Here is a 17,174-nt window from a genome sequence, read left to right as displayed (position 1 = left end):
TGTTATGGTGAATTTGAGAAATATTTTGACATATTTACGGATTATGGTTTTATTTACAAAATATTTTAATATATTCACAGATCGTAGTTTTATTTGTGAGTTACGTTTAATATACGCACAGATCGTGGTAGACACACGTACAGAATAAAGATACAAATCTAACTCAGTAAAGGTATGCACTATGAAATGTGCTCTGGCAACAAGTAGATAGTGTGTGTAAGGATGCTCTTTTAGCGCCCGCATACAGGTACGTTTAAGAATGTGCAGAATGCCTCCAAAAACTTCCAGGTGCATTTAACATTCCTGTAGCATTGAAGACAGTCGTGGGACCCTACACTGAAGACAGTCGCAGGACCCTACACTGAAGACAGTCGCAGGACCCTACACTGAAGACAGTCGCAGGACCCTACACTGAAGACAGTCGCAGGACCCTACACTGAAGACAGTCGCAGGACCCTACACTGAAGACAGTCGTAGGACCCTACACTGAAGACAGTCGCAGGACCCTACATTGAAGACAGCTCGAAAACAGCTGAAACCACCACGAGGAGAAGCATGATGCGTTTGTCTGACCTGACTTCACCCTCCGACGTTTCTTCCCTGAGCGAAAAACAACTCGAGGTAAAGTAGTCGCACAAATTCTTCCAGTGCTACCGTCAACAGCAATTAGACCAGGCTACTAGCAGTTGCAGGTATGCTAGAGTTAATCGAACCATTCTTTTCGAAATATAATAGAGGTTGGTTGAACAACTTCAAGACGCCATCATTAATGTCAGTGAGAAGTGAACATCACTAAGGAAGAGAGAGGGGACGTGGAGAAGGACATAAAAAGAGGGTAAGTAGCCTACAGTTTTTCCACAGGTAGCCTAGTTCTCACCTGTGGAGGAATGCTGCTGCCGCTGTCCGACCAAGGGGGTTCAATTGAAGACTGAAAGTAAAACAAACAAATGATTTAGGCCCTATTGTTCAAAGCAAAACCAAACGCCTTTATCAGGGTCAGTTTTACAGGTAGGAAAAATAACCAGGATTTTCTACATTTTAACATGGCCTCCTATTATTGGTCAGATTTCTCCAACTGGTTTAGCTAATTACATCCAGCTTAGTTTATTTCCATGGAAGCCTCCGACACGCATTGGGTCTAGTACGTTCAATAAGAAATACATTATTAGATGTGCTTGCTGAAAGCAAAGCACAACTGTAGATTTCTTACATACTCATATTAGTATTTGATTTAGCCGCTCCAAAACCGCCATAAAAAAGCCAGACTACGTTTTGCAACTGCACATGGGGACAAAGATCGTACTTTTTGGAGAAATGTCCTCTGATCTGATGAAACCAAAATAGAACTGTTTGGCCAAAATGACCATTGTTATGTTTGGAGGAAAAAGGGGAATGCTTGCAAGCCGAAGAACACCATCCCAACCGTGAAGCACGGGGGTGGCAGCATCATGCTGTGGGGGTGCTTTGCTGCAGGAGGGACTGGTGCACTTCACAAAATAGATGGCATCATGAGGAAGGAAAATTATGTGTATATATTGAAGCAACATCTCAAGACATCAGTCAGGAAGTTAAAGCTTGGTCGCAAATGGGTCTTCCAAATGGACAATGACCCCAAGCATACTTCCAATGTTGTGGCAAAATGGCTTAAAGGACAACAAAGTCAAGGTATTGGAGTGGCCATCACAAAGCCCTGACCTCAATCCTATAAAAAATGTGTGGACAGAACTGAAAAAGCGTGTGCGAGCAAGGAGGCCTACAAACCTGACTCAGTTACACAAGCTCTGTCAGGAGGAATGGGCCAAAATTCACCCAACTTATTGTGAGAAGCTTGTGGAAGGCTACACGAAATGTTTGACCCAAGTTAAACAATTTAAAGGCAATGCTACCAAATACTAATTGAGTGTATGTAAACTTCTGACCCACTGGGAATGTGATGAAATAAATAAAAGCTGAAATAAATCATTCTCTCTACTATTATTCTGACATTTCACATTCTTAAAATAAAGTGGTGATCCTAACTGACCTAAGACAGGGAATTTTTACTAGGATTAAATGTCAGGAATTGTGATAAACTGAGTTTAAATGTATTTGGCTACGGTGTATGTAAACTTCCGACTTCAACTGTAAATGTAATTAGGCCCTAATCTTTGGATTTCACATGACTGGGCAGGGGTGCAGCCATGAGTGGTCCTTGGAGGGCATAGGCCCACCCACTGGGGAGCCAGGCCCAGCCAATCAGAATGAGTTTTTCCCCACAAAAGGGCTTTATTACAGACAGAAATACTCCTCAGCACCCCCCGATCCCCATTTAGACGATCCCGCAGGTGAAGAAGCCGGATGTGGAGGTCCTGGGCTGGAGTGGTTACATGTGGTCTGCGTTTGTGAGGCCGGTTGGACGTACTGCCAAATTCTCAAAAACAACATTGGAGGCGGCTTATGGTAGAGAAATTAACATTAAATTATTTGGCAACAGCTCTGGTGGACATTCCTGTAGTCAGCATGCCAATTGCACGCTCCCCTCAAAACTTGAGACATCTGTGGCATTGTGTTGTGTGACAAAACTGCACATTTTAAAGTTGCCTTTTGTCCCCAGCACAAGGTGCACCTGTGTAATGATCATGCTGTTTAATCTCTTCAGGATCGGACCCTTTTTTTCCATTTCTCGCCAGGACTGACATACCCAAATCTAACTGCCTGTAGCTCAGGACCTGAAGCAAGTATATGCATATTCTTGATACCATTTGAAAGGAAACACTTTGAAGTTTGTGGTAATGTGAAATTAATGTAGAAGAATAAAACACATTAGATCTGGTAAAAGATAAATCAATCAAAAAAACATGAGGTTTTTTTTTTTTTGTTCCATCGTCTTTGCAAGTTAAAGGCCACAATATAATATTGCAGTTGAGGCGCAATTTAGAATTTGGCCACTAGATGACAGCAGTGTGTGTGCAAAGTTTCAGATTGATCCAGTGACGCATTGCAATACTGGACTATTTTGTATCAAGTCTGCCCAAATGTCCCGAATTGGTCAATTGATACATTTACATTTACATTTTCGTCATTTAGCAGACGCTCTTATCCAGAGCGTACTTACAGATTGGTGCATTCACCTTATGATAGCCAGTGGGACAACCACTTTACAATTATTATTATTATTATTTATTTTTTAAATGGGGGGCTGGGGTAGGGGGGGTAGAAGGATTAATTTATCCTATCCCAGGTATTCCTTAAAGAGGTGGGATTTCAATGTCTCCGGAAGGTGGTGAGTGACTCCGCTGTCCTGGCGTCGTGAGGGAGCTTGTTCCACCATTGGGGTGCCAGAGCAGCGAACAGTTTTGACTGGGCTGAGCGGGAACTGTGCTTCCACAGAGGTAGGGGAGCCAGCAGGCCAAAGGTGGATGAACGTAGTGCCCTCGTTTGGGTGTAGGGACTGATCAGAGCCTGAAGGTACGGAGGTGCCGTTCCCCTCACAGCTCTGTAGGCAAGCACCATGGTCTTGTAGCAGATGCGAGCTTCAACTGGAAGCCAGTGGAGTGTGCGGAGGAGCTGGGTGACGTGAGAGAGCTTGGGAAGGTTGAACACCAGACGGGCTGCGGCGTTCTGGATGAGTTGTAGGGGTTTAATGGCACAGGCAGGGGAGCCCAGCCAACAGCGAGTTACAGTAATCCAGACGGAAGATGACAAGTGCCTGGATTAGGGACGTGTGCCGCTTCCTGTGCAAGGGCAGGGTCGTACTCTGCAGAATGTTGTGGAGCATGCACCTACAGGATCGGGTAACCGCCTTGATGTTAGCAAAGAACGACAAGGGTGTTGTCCAGGGTCACGCCAAGGCTCTTGCACTCTGGGAGGAGGACCACACGGAGTTGTCAACCGTGATAGGCGAGATCATGGAACCGGCAGTCCTTCCCTTGAGGAAGAGCAGCTCCGTCTTGCCGAGATTCAGCTTGAGGTGGTGATCCGTCATCCACACTGATATGTGCTGCCAGACATGCAGAGATGCGATTCGCCACCTGGTTATCAGAAGGGGGAAAGGAGAAGATTAATTGTGTCGTATGCGTAGCAATGATAGGAGCAATGATTTTCCTATTACACCGGCTCTGATGCTCGTCGGATGTGGCAGGGCTTGCAAACTATTACGGACTACAAAGGGGAACCCAGCCGCGAGCTGCCGAGTGACGCGAGCCTACCAGATGAGCTAAATGCCTTTTATGATCGCTTCGAGGCAAGCAACACTGAAGTATGCATGAGAGCACCCGCTGTTCCAGATGACTGTGTGATCACGCTCTCCGTAGCCGATGTGAGCAAGACCTTTAAACAGGTCAACATTCACAAGGCCGCAGGGCCAGACTACCAGGACGTGTACTCAGAGCGTGCGCGGACCAACTGGCAAGTTTCTTCACTGACATTTTCAACCTCTCCCTGACTGATCTGTAATACCAACATGTTTCAAGCAGACCACCCTAGTCGCTGTGCCCAAGAAAGCAAAGGTAACCTGCCTAAATGACTACCGACCCGTAGCAATCACTTCGGTAGCCATGAAGTGCTTTGAAAGGCTGGTCATGGCTCACATCAACACCATCATCCCAGAAACCCTAGACCCACTCCAATTCGCATATAGCCCCAACAGATCCACAGATGACACAATCTCAATGGCACTCCACACTGCCCTTTCCCTGCTGGACAAGAGGAACACCTATGTGAGAATGCTGTTCAATGACTACAGCTCAGCATTCAACACCATAGTGCCCTCAAAGCTCATCACTAAGATAAGGACCCTGGGACTAAACACCTCCCTCTGCAACTGGATCCTGGACTTCCTGACTGGCTGCCCCCAGGTGGTAAGGGTAGGTAACAACACATCTGCCACGCTGATCCTCAACACTGGGGCCCCTCAGGGTGCGTGCTTAGTCCCCTCCTGTACTTCCTGTTCACCCACGATTGCATGGCCAAACACGTACTCCAACACCATCATTAAGTTTGCAGATGACACAACAGTGGTAGGCCTGATCACCGACAACGATGAGACAGACTATAGGGAGGAGGTCAGAGACCTGGCAGTGTGGTGCCAGGACAACAACCTCTCCTCAATGTGATCAAGACAAAGGAGCTGATCGTGGACTACAGGAATAGGAGGGCCGAACAGGACCCATTAACATTGACAGGGCTGTAGTGGAGCGGGTCGAGAGTTTCAAGTTCCTTGGTGTCCACATCACCAACAAACTATCATGGTCCAAACACATCAAGACAGTCGTGAAGAGGGCACGACAACATATTTTCCCCTTCAGGAGACTGAAAAGATTTGGCATGGGTCCCCAGATCCTCAAAGAGTTCTACAGCTGCACCATCGAGAGCATCCTGACTGGTTACATCACCGCCTTTTATTGCAACTGCTCGGCATCCGACCACAAGGCGCAACAGAGGGTAGTGCGTACGGCCCAGTACATCACTGGGGCCAAGCTTCCTGCCATCCAGGACCTCTATACCAGGCGGTGTCAGAGGAAGGCCCAAAAAATGGTCAAAGACTCCAGTCACCCAAGTCATAGACTGTTCTCTCTGCTACTGCACGGCAAGCGGTACCGGAGCGCCAAGTCTAGGTCCAAAAGGCTCCTTAACAGCTTCTAACCCCAAGACATAAGACTCCCTGAACAGCTAATCATGGGATTCATTTGAGATTCTTCAAATAGCCACCCTTTTGCCTTGATGACAGCTTTGCACACTCTTGGCATTCTCTCAACCAGCTTCACCTGGAATGCTTTTTCCAACAGTCTTGAAGGAGTTCCCACATATGCTGAGCACTTGTTGGCTGCTTTTCCTTCACTCTGCCGTCCGACTCATCCCAAACCATCTCAATTGGGTTGAGGTCGGGTGATTGTGGAGGCCAGGTCATCTGATGCAGAGTCTCACAAAGACACAGCGGTTGGAACCAAAAATCTCCAATTTGGACTTTCCACCTGTCTAATGTCCATTGCTCGTGTTTCTTGGCCCAAGCAGGTCTCTTCTTATTATTGGTGTCCTTTAGTAGTGGTTTCTTTGCAGCAATTCGACCATGAAGGCCTGATTCACACAGTCTCCTCTGAACAGTTGATGTTGACATGTGTCTGTGACTTGAACTCTGTGAAGCATTTATTTCGGCTGCAATTTCTGAGGCTGGTAACTCTAATGAATTATCCTCTGCAGCAGAGGTAACTCTGGGGCTTCCATTCCTGTGGCGGTCCTCATGAGAGCCAGTTTCATCATTGCGCTTGATGGTTTTTGCGACTGCACTTGAAGAAACATTCAATGTTCTTGAAATGTTCCGTATTGACTGACCTTCATGTCTTAAAGTAATGATGGACTGTCATTTCTCTTTGCTTATTTGAGCTGTTCTTGCCATAATATGAACTTGGTCTTTTACTAAATAGGGCTATCTTCTGTATACCCACCTACCTTGTCACAACACAACTGATTGGCTCAAACGTATTAAGAAATACAAAAATTCCACAAATTAACTTTAAAGAAGGCACAACTGTTAATTGGAAATGCATTCCATGTGTATACCTCATTAAGCTGGTTGAGAGAATGTCAAGAGTGTGCAAATATGTCATCAAGGCAAAGGGGCGGCTATTTGAAGAATCTCAAATATAAAATATATTTTGATTTGTTTAACACTTTTTTGGTTACTACATGATTCCATATGTGTTATTTCATAGTTTTGATGTCTTCACTATTATCTACCTATTCCCCCTCCCCCTGGAGACACCACTAGTCAGCTACCTCCTCCCCCTGGAGACACCACTAGTCAGCTACCTCCTCCCCCCTGGAGACACCACTAGTCAGCTACCTGCTCCCCCTCCCCCCTGGAGACACCACTAGTCAGCTACCTACTCCCCCTCCCCCTGGAGACACCACTAGTCAGCTACCTGCTCCCCCTGGAGCCACCACTAGTCAGCTACCTGCTCCCCCCTGGAGCCACCACTAGTCAGCTACCTGCTCCCCCCTCCCCCTGGAGCCACCACTAGTCAGCTACCTGCTCCCCCTCCCCCTGGAGACACCACTAGTCAGCTACCTGCCCTCCCCCTGGAGCCACCACTAGTCAGCTACCTGCTCCCCCTCCCCCTGGAGACACCACTAGTCAGCTACCTTCTCCCCCTGGAGACACCACTAGTCAGCTACCTGCTCCCGCCTCCCCCTGGAGCCACCACTAGTCAGCTACCTGCTCCTCCTCCCCCTGGAGACACCACTAGTCAGCCACTGCTCCTCCTCCCCCCTGGAGACACCACTAGTCAGCTACCTGCTCCCCCTGGAGCCACCACTAGTCAGCTACCTGCTCCCCCTGGAGCCACCACTAGTCAGCTACCTTCTCCCCCCCCCCTGAAAACACCACTAGTCAGCTACCTGCTCCCCCTCCCCCTGGAGACACCACTAGTCAGCTACCTACTCCCCTCCCCCCTGGAGACACCACTAGTCAGCTACCTGCTCCCCCCCTCCCCCTGGAGACACCACTAGTCAGCTACCTTCTCCCCCCTGGAGACACCACTAGTCAGCTACCTGCTCCCGCCTCCCCCCTGGAGACACCACTAGTCAGCTACCTGCTCCCTCCTCCCCCTGGAGACACCACTAGTCAGCTACCTGCTCCCCCTGGAGCCACCACTAGTCAGCTACCTGCTCCCCCTGAGCCACCACTAGTCAGCTACCTGCCCCCTCCCCCTGGAGCCACCACTAGTCAGCTATCTGCTCCCCCCTCCCCCTGGAGACACCACTAGTCAGCTACCTGCTCCCCCTCCCCCTGGAGCCACCACTAGTCAGCTACCTGCTCCCCCTCCCCCTGGAGACACCACTAGTCAGCTACCTTCTCCCCCTGGAGACACCACTAGTCAGCTACCTGCTCCCGCCTCCCCCCGGAGACACCAATAGTCAGCTACCTGCTCCCTCCTCCCCCTGGAGACACCACTAGTCAGCTCACTGCTCCCTCCTCCCCCTGGAGACACCACTAGTCAGCTACCTGCTCCCCCTCCCCCTGGAGACACCACTAGTCAGCCACTGCTCCTCCTCCCCCCTGGAGACACCACCTAGTCAGCTACCTACTCCCCCCTCCTCCTGGAGACACCACTAATCAGCTACCTGCTCCCTCCTCCCCCTGGAGACACCACTAGTCAGCTACCTGCTCCCCCTCCCCCTGGAGACACCACTAGTCAGCTACCTTCTCCCCCCTGGAGCCACCACTAGTCAGCTACCTGCTCCCTCCTCCCCCTGGAGACACCACTAGTCAGTTACCTGCTCCCCCTGGAGACACCACTAGTCAGCTACCTGCTCCCCCTGGAGCCACCACTAGTCAGCTACCTCCTCCCCCTGGAGACACCACTAGTCAGCTACCTGCTCCCCCCTGGAGCCACCACTAGTCAGCTACCTCCTCCCCCTGGAGACACCACTAGTCAGCTACCTGCTCCCCCTGGAGACACCACTAGTCAGCTCCCTCCTCCCCCCTGGAGACACCACTAGTCAGCTACCTAATCCCCCTCCACCTGGAGACACCACTAGTCAGCTACCTGCTCCCCCCTGGAGACACCACTAGTCAGCTATCTGCTCCCCCCTCCACCTGGAGACACCACTAGTCAGCTACCTGCTCCCTCCTCCCCCATGGAGACACCACTAGTCAGCTACCTGCTCCCTCCTCCCCCCTGGAGCCACCACTAGTCAGCTACCTCCCTCCCCCTGAGCCACCACTAGTCAGCTACCTGCTCCCCCCTGGAGACACCACTAGTCAGCTACCTGCTCCCCCTGGAGACACCACTAGTCAGCTACCTACTCCCCCCTCCCCCTGGAGACACCACTAGTCAGCTACCTGCTCCCCCCTCCCCCTGGAGACATCACTAGTCAGCTACCTGCTCCCCCTCCTCCTGGAGACACCACTAGTCAGCTACCTCCTCCCTCCTCCCCCTGGAGACACCACTAGTCAGCTACCTGCTCCCTCCTCCCCCTGGAGACACCACTAGTCAGCTACCTGCTCCCCCTGGAGCCACCACTAGTCAGCTACCTGCCCCCCTGGAGCCACCACTAGTCAGCTACCTGCTCCCCCCTCCCCCCTAGAGACACCACTAGTCAGCTACCTGCTCCTCCCTCCCCCCTGGAGACACCACTAGTCAGCTACCTGCTCCCCCCTCCCCCCTGGAGAAACCACTAGTCAGCTACCTGCTCCCCTCCCCCCTGGAGACACCACTAGTCAGCTACCTTCTCCCCCTGGAGACACCACTAGTCAGCTACCTTCTCCCCCTGGAGACACCACTAGTCAGCTACCTGCTCCCGCCTCCCCCTGGAGACACCACTAGTCAACTACCTGCTCCTCCTCCCCCTGGAGACACCACTAGTCAGCTACCTGCTCCTCCCTCCCCCTGGAGACACCACTAGTCAGCTACCTGCTCCCCCTCCCCCTGGAGAAACCACTAGTCAGCTACCTGCTCCCCCCCCCCCTGGAGACACCACTAGTCAGCTACCTTCTCCCCCCTGGAGACACCACTAGTCAGCTACCTGCTCCCGCCTCCCCCTGGAGACACCACTAGTCAACTACCTGCTCCCCCCTCCCCCCTGGAGACACCACTAGTCAGCTACCTGCTCCCTCCTCCCCCTGGAGCCACCACTAGTCAGCTACCTGCTCCCCCTCCACCTGGAGACACCACTAGTCAGCTACCTGCTCTCCCCTGAGACACCACTAGTCAGCTACCTACTCCCCCTCCACCTGGAGACACCACTAGTCAGCTACCTCCTCCCCCCTCCACCTGGAGACACCACTAGTCAGCTACCTGCTCCCCCTTGGAGACACCACTAGTCAGCTACCTGCTCCCCCCTGGAGACACCACTAGTCAGCTACCTGCTCCCCCCTCCCCCCTGGAGACACCACTAGTCAGCTATCTGCTCCCCCTCCCCCTGGAGACACCACTAGTCAGCTACCTAATCCCCCTCCCCCTGGAGACACCACTAGTCAGCTATCTGCTCCCCCTCCCCCTGGAGACACCACTAGTCAGCTAACTGCTCCCCCTCCCCCTGGAGACACCACTAGTCAGCTATCTGCTCCCCCTCCCCCCTGGAGACACCACTAGTCAGCTACCTGCTCCCCCCCCCTGGAGACACCACTAGTCAGCTATCTGCTCCCCCTCCCCCCCTGGAGACACCACTAGTCAGCTACCTACTCCCCCTTCCCTGGAGCCACCACTAGTCAGCTACCTGCTCCCCCTGGAGACACCACTAGTCAGCTACCTGCTCCCCCCTCCCCCTGGAGACACCACTAGTCAGCTACCTGCTCCCCCGGAGACACCACTAGTCAGCTACCTGCTCCCCCTCCCCCTGGAGACACCACTAGTCAGCTACCTGCTCCCCCTGGAGCCACCACTAGTCAGCTACCTCCTCCCCCCTGGAGACACCACTAGTCAGCTACCTGCTACCTCCTCCCCCCTGGAGACACCACTAGTCAGCTACCTGCTCCCTCCTCCCCCTGGAGACACCACTAGTCAGCTACCTGCTCCCTCCTCCCCCTGGAGACACCACTAGTCAGCTACCTGCTCCCTCCTCCCCCTGGAGCCACCACTAGTCAGCTACCTGATCCCCACTCCCCCTGCTACTCCCAAATAGGGAGGAGGGTGTAACTTATTTTTTGCTTGGGGAGGGTTGTGTGGATATTTAGTGGGCACAGGGGAGTGTGGTTTGTTCCCTGGTTTACATTCGCCGTTTTGCAGGTTTTCCTATATAATTTATTCCATCGAAGACAACTTTCCCAGTCTGCTTGCATGCGTCTCCCCTATTAAGGGGTTTTGGTAGGCTACTCTCCTTATACACTAGCCTACGCCACAGTACCCACATGGGTTGCCACTGTCTGCTCTGGGCTCATTTTCATAACACTCACACCTTTGATGTTTGCCTCTACAAAGGCCAAGAACCAACATGTTTCATTGCCCATGATGAGGCTTTTTTATCAGAATTATTGACTTCACAATAAGCCAGATTTGAGTAACCGTGACAACTTTGTGGTGCTGAAATGTGAAGCCGCAGCCACGGCACAATCAAACGGGAGGTGGACAAGACATCAAATCAAATCAAATGAAATTGTATTTGCCACATGCCCCGAATACAACAGGTGTAGACATTACAATGGAATGCTTACTTACAAGCCCTTAACCAACAATGCAAAGAAAAAAAAAAAGGAAAAAAGTGTTAAGCAAAAAAATGAAAAGCAGATGACTAAAGAGCAGCAGTAAAATAAAATAACAGTAGCGAGGCTATATATACAGGGGGGTACCGGTGCAGAGTCAATGTGCGGGGGCACCGGCTAGTTGAGGTAGTTGAGGTCATATGTACATGTGGGTAGATTTAAAGTGACTATGCATAAATAATAAACAGAGTAGCAGCAGAGTAAAAAAAGGAGGACGGGGTGGGGGTGGGGGGCATTGCCAAATTGTCCGGTAGCCATGATTAGCTGTTCAGGAGTCTTATGTCTTGGGGTAGAAGCTGCTGAGAAGCCTTTTGGACCTAGTTTTGGCGCTCCGGTACCGTTTGGCCGTGCAGTAGCAGAGAGAACAGTCTATGACTAGGGTGGCTGGAGTCTTTGACAATTTTTAGGGCCTTCCTCTGACACCGCGTGGTATAGAGGTCCTGGATGGCAGGAAGCTTGGCCCCAGTGATGTACTGGGCCGCACGCACTACCCTCTGTAGTGCCTTGCGGTCAGAGGCCGAGCAGTTGCCATACCAGGCAGTGATGCAACCAGTGGATGCTCCGATGGTGCAGCTGTATAACTTTTTGAGGATCTGAGGACCCATGCCAAATATTTTCAGTCTCCTGAGGGGGAATAGGCTTTGTCGTGCCCTCTTCACGACTGTCTTGGTGTGTTTGGACCATGTTAGTTCGTTGGTGATGTGGACACCAAGGAACTTGAAGCTCTCAACCTGTTCCACTACAGCCCCGTCGATGAGAATGGGGGCGTGCTCAGTCCTCTTTTTTTTCCTGTGGTCCACAATCAGCTCCTTTGTCTTGGTCACGTTGAGGGAGAGATTGTTATCCTGGCACCACACGGCCAGGTCTCTGACCTCCTGCCTATAGGCTGTCTCATCGTTGTCGGGGATCAGGCCTACCACTGTTGTGTCGTCGGCAAACATAATGAAGGTGTTGGAGTCGTGCCTGGCCATGCAGTCGTGGGTGAACAGGGAGTACAGGAGGGGACTGAGCACGCACCCCTGAGGGGCCCCCGTGTTGAGGATCAGCGTGGCAGATGTGTTGTTACCTACCCTTACCACCTGGGGGCGGCCCGTCAGAAGTCCAGGATCCATTTGCAGAGGGAGGTGTTTAGTCCCAGGATCCTTAGCTTAGTGATGAGCTTTGAGGGCACTATGGTGTTGAACGCTGAGCTGTATTCAATGAATACCATTCTCACGTCAGGTGTTCCTCTTGTCCAGGTGGGAAAGGGCAGTGTGGAGTGCAATAGAGATTGCATCATCTGTGGATCTGTTGGGGCTATATGCAAATTGGAGTGGGTCTAGGGTTTCTGGGATAATGGTGTTGATGTGAGCCATGCCCAGCCTTTCAAAGCACTTCATGGCTACAGACGTGAGTGCTACGGGTCGGTAGTCATTTAGGCAGGTTACCTTAGTGTTCTTGGGGACAGGGACTATGGTGGTCTGCTTGAAACATGTTGGTATTACAGACTCAGTCAGGGACATGTTGAAAATGTCAGTGAAGACACTTGCCAGTTGGTCAGCACATGCTCGGAGTACACGTTCTGGTAATCCGTCTGGCCCTGCGGCCTTGTGAATGTTGACCTGCTTAAAAGTCTTACTCACATCGACTACGGAGAGCGTGATCACATAGTCATCCGGAACAGCTGGTGCTCTCATGTATGCTTCAGTGTTGCTTGCCTCGAAGCGAGCATAGAAGTGATTTAGCTCGTTTGGTAGGCTTGTGTCACTGGGCAGCTCGCGGCTGTGCTTCCCTTTGTAGTCTGTAATAGTTTTTAAGCCCTGCCACATCCGACGAGCGTCAGAGCCGGTGTAGTACGATTCAATCTTAGTCCTGTATTGACTCTTTGCCTGTTTGATGGTTCGTCGGAGGGCATAGCGGGATTTCTTCTAAGCGGGATTTCTTCTAAGCATATTCCAGTCTGTGCTAGCAAAACAGTCCTGTAGCTTAGCATCTGCTTCATCTGACCACTTTTTTATTGACCGAGTCACTGGTGCTTCCTGCTTTAGTTTGTGCTTGTAAGCAGGAATCAGGAGGATATAATTATGGCCAGATTTGCCAAATGGAGGGCGAGGGAGAGCTTTGTATGCGTCTCTGTGTGTGGAGTAAAGGTGGTCTAGAGTTTTTTTTTCTTCCTCTGTTGCACATTTAACATGCTGGTAGAAATGAGGTAGAACATATTTAAGTTTCCCTTCATTAAAGTCCCCGGCCACTAGGAGCGCTGCCTCTGGATGAGCGTTTTCCTGTTGATTTATGGCCTTATACATTGAGTGCAGTCTTAGTGCCAGCATTGGTTTGTGGTGGTAAATAGACAGCTATGAAAATATAGAAGAAAATCTCTTGGTAAATAGTGTGGTCTACAGCTTATCATGAGATACTCTACCTCAGGAGAGCAAAACCTTGAGACTTCCTTAGTATTAGATTTTATGCACCAGCTGTTGTTTACAAATATACACAGACCGCCACCTCTTGTCTTACTGGAGTCAGCCGTTCTGTCCTGACGATGTGCTGAAACTAGGTAAGTCGAGTAATTCATTTCAACTGTCTTCATTTTAATTTGAATTAACTAACAACAAGAGGTCTTTGTTTCAGAACCTATTTCTGCCTATATAAGAAATAAGAGATATGCCTACCTGTTTGACAGATGAAATTATACACTATCAATAGATTTGTCGGTCAATTCCTCCAATAGTGTCTCCACTCCTTAAATACCTCTGTGTCCATGAAGGGCTTGGTGTGTGAAGTTAAAACCAGGGTTCTAATGAGGGGGTAGGTCTATGTGAGGGTATGCCATAGCCTACGTTTTGATAAAGAAAATGTCAAAAAGCATACCTCTTGTTAGCTTAAGGTTTTGAAGAAACTAAAACGGATTCTGATTATATAAAGTGATCTATAACGACGCTTTCCTCCGTGATGCTTTCTGCTAGAAATGAGCTGCAAAATGCGCAAGAAAGCCGTGACTCCGATGCTCATGAGGGTATCTCTATCTGTTTCATCTCCATGACATTCAGAGGCTGAGCAAATTACCTTTATTGGAAAGTGATCTAATATGTCTACAATGTGTAACTCTGTCGCTATCAATTGAGCTATTCACTTTCTGTAAAAGAGACGATCTTTAAACCCAGGCAGCTTTTAGGGACGCACTTGTGACCTCCTCTTGTTGGGTTAAGCCACAGAAGAGTAGCCATCAGTTAAGTTTAAATTGTTCTGCGTCGGGCCTCTGTCTATGGTGGAAAGGTAATGTGTCTCTGTCCGTTCTTCCCTCAATCTTCTGTTTTCTAAATCCGCCTTTCTTTTGGGTCTTTTTGTGAGCACCAACAAGCTGATTGTTTTGAACTAATAAAAAGTAGGATATGGTCCCTGTTTTTACCCAATCAATGCACAAAACTCATTTCCCTAGAGACATTGTGATTTTATATAAATGATTATGTAATTGTCATTGAATTGATTATGTTTTAACCAGATATGTTAAAAATGTTGTTCAAAACAGTCTAGGTCTATGAATTGCACTGTTACTGTATTATGTTCTGGCCCGCCGACTATTAGTTCAGATAAAACTGTGGTATTAAAAATACATTCTGCTAATTTCTTCAGAATTACATGAAATCTGTTTAGAAAAGGCCTTTTTTCCAGGACCCACAAATACGATGATAGATGGATGCAATGCTCTATTATAAAGGTGATTTTATTTTTTCACCCCCTGATCACAGTAAGGAGGTAGGCCTAATGTCTCACTGTTACTGGTCATAATCATGATTGAGTTAATTCAATGAAGGTGGAGGGTATTGTAACTTTTTTCAAGTAAAAGGAGAGGGTCATGTGAAAATATGTTTCATGCTGGGGAGGGGTGTGCATCTCGAGTTGTACCCACCCTCCCCCCAGTAATTTTTGGAATGTGGTTTAAAACTATGATTTTGATTTCATGGATGGTCAGTCCTTGCATAGCCCATTTTATGAATGTGAGAATGGTTACATTTCCCCAGCCCCATCCTTAAGCTGTTTACCTAAAAAAGTGGCGTGGTACCCGCTTTGTTGTTGTTTGAACTGCAGATTGCCCCTTTAAGATCAGTGGATGATAGAGGAATATCTGGATTTTAAATATTCTCAAAATTACAATTTGATATCAAGTCATTATTGAGATACATAAGCATACACAATCCATTTTTGAACATGGTATTGAATATGGTATTTAAGAGATTCCATTTGGTTTTTGAAAACAATTGCATCTGGAGTTCATTCACTCCCATTGTTTTTGTGCCCCAACATTTTTTGGGCCTATATTGACTGTGACATTCCAAATACCGTTATTTGAAATCTAGGTCCTAGTTCTAGAGTCCAAAGCTAATATGTCTTGTTTTGTCTGTCCCCTGCAGGTAGACTGGTGTCAGGATGAAGTGGCAGCTGCCACGTGTGTGGAGAAACATCTGTTCTTCAACATGTCCGTCCTGCAGCCAGTGGAGCAACTCTCTGGCGCAGCTGGAAATCAAGTTCCAGTCCCACAGGTCCTCAGTGTGTCCCTGTACAAGGTGCTGCATGCAACCCTGAGGGGAGTGAGACACAAGGCCAACTGCAGGCTGGTGCTGTCCTAGTTGGCGCAGCAGGATCCAGAGCCAAATCCCTCACCCTGGACCTCAGCAACCCTGGCAGAGAACTGGCGTAAACTGGGTCACACGGACTGGTACTGAAGCTGCAGCCACACCCTGACCACGGATACCTTCATGTCCCACCACCCGGGGAACGCCGCCCGTTCAGGCCGACCGTAACCCTCCCAGAGTTCCAGGCCCTCACTGGTGGCTGTATCCCTGAACCTCTGCAGTGCCGCTCTTGGCGGAAGAGGAGCGCCGTCTACCTCCCGGTGACGCCCAGCAATGTGTGTAAACCCAGCCGCCTCTACATCGACTTCAAGGGCTGGCAGGACTGGACCATCACTCCGCAGAGCTACTGGCCAACTACTGGCACGCTGAGAGCCTGAACTGCACCAACCACGCCGTCCTGCAGACACTGGTACAGTCCCTGGACCCCCGCAGCACGCCCCAGCCCTGCAGTGTACCCATCCACCTGTCACCTGTCTCCATGCTCTACTACGACAACAACAACAACATAGTCCTATGCCACTACCAGGACATGGAGGTGGATGAATGTGGCTGCAGATGAAATACATTAGGAGGTGTGAAAAGGGGATTTATATAACATTTAAGAGAGTGGTTGGTGGAGTGGATTTTAGGAAAGTTTCATTTGCCATGTTATTTTTATTTCATCACTCATAAATAAAACCGATATATTTAGGGAGTCTCCTGCATTATTTAGACAGATGGTCTCTACTCAGTTTAATACAGACACACCTATCAGCTAACACAGAAAGTTCCGCTAGAAATTGACTTCATAGAACAGACATACAAGTTATCCCTCTCTGTCCTCTCTGTTTCACTCTGCAGTAAAAAAAAAGGTGGTTGTCCCACTGGCTATCATAAGTTGAATGCACCAATTTGTAAGTCGCTCTGGATAAGAGCATCTGCTAAATGATGTAAATGTTAACACTGGATCGTCATATATCTGTGTTGATCCTGGATCGTCATATAACAGTGTTGATCCTGGATCGTTGTTTAGCTGTATTAATCCTGGATCATGCCCCATGAAATCAGGATGTTCCACTGAGTCCATATAAAAAACGGTATTTGTAGAATTGTTTGTTATTTGTCTAAAACACTATAGAGAGGGTTTTAGCATAGAGACTTGAGTGAGGTTAGGGGGAGGTGTAGTCTGAAAACCTACTTCTTCATGAGTGTCTTGATTAATGCCACAACCCCCCCCACCCCCCATCTGCTAAAGGACTAAAATGTAAAATGTGTAACAGAGGTGAGTCAGACTCATGCTCTCGTGATGAGGTAGCCCTGCCTGGTACTTCAAAATCAGTGTCACCCTCGGTCCAAGAGGTACTTCCTTCTTGGCGAATTGGTTCAGATGTTTGTTTTCCACT

The 17,174-nt window shown here is 49.4% G+C and overlaps 1 pseudogene; it reads left to right on the top strand.

Moving 5' to 3' along the window:
- Positions 1–14,138: 14,138 nt before the first annotated feature.
- LOC121561910 lies at positions 14,139–16,375 on the top strand (annotated as a pseudogene).
- The last annotated feature ends 799 nt before the right edge of the window (positions 16,376–17,174 follow it).

Source organism: Coregonus clupeaformis, unplaced genomic scaffold (assembly GCF_020615455.1).
Source record: "Coregonus clupeaformis isolate EN_2021a unplaced genomic scaffold, ASM2061545v1 scaf1300, whole genome shotgun sequence".
In the NCBI taxonomy this organism is placed as follows: Eukaryota; Metazoa; Chordata; class Actinopteri; order Salmoniformes; family Salmonidae; genus Coregonus; species Coregonus clupeaformis.
Note: the sequence above shows the minus strand (reverse complement) of the source record. Positions and strands in the feature narration are given on the sequence as shown.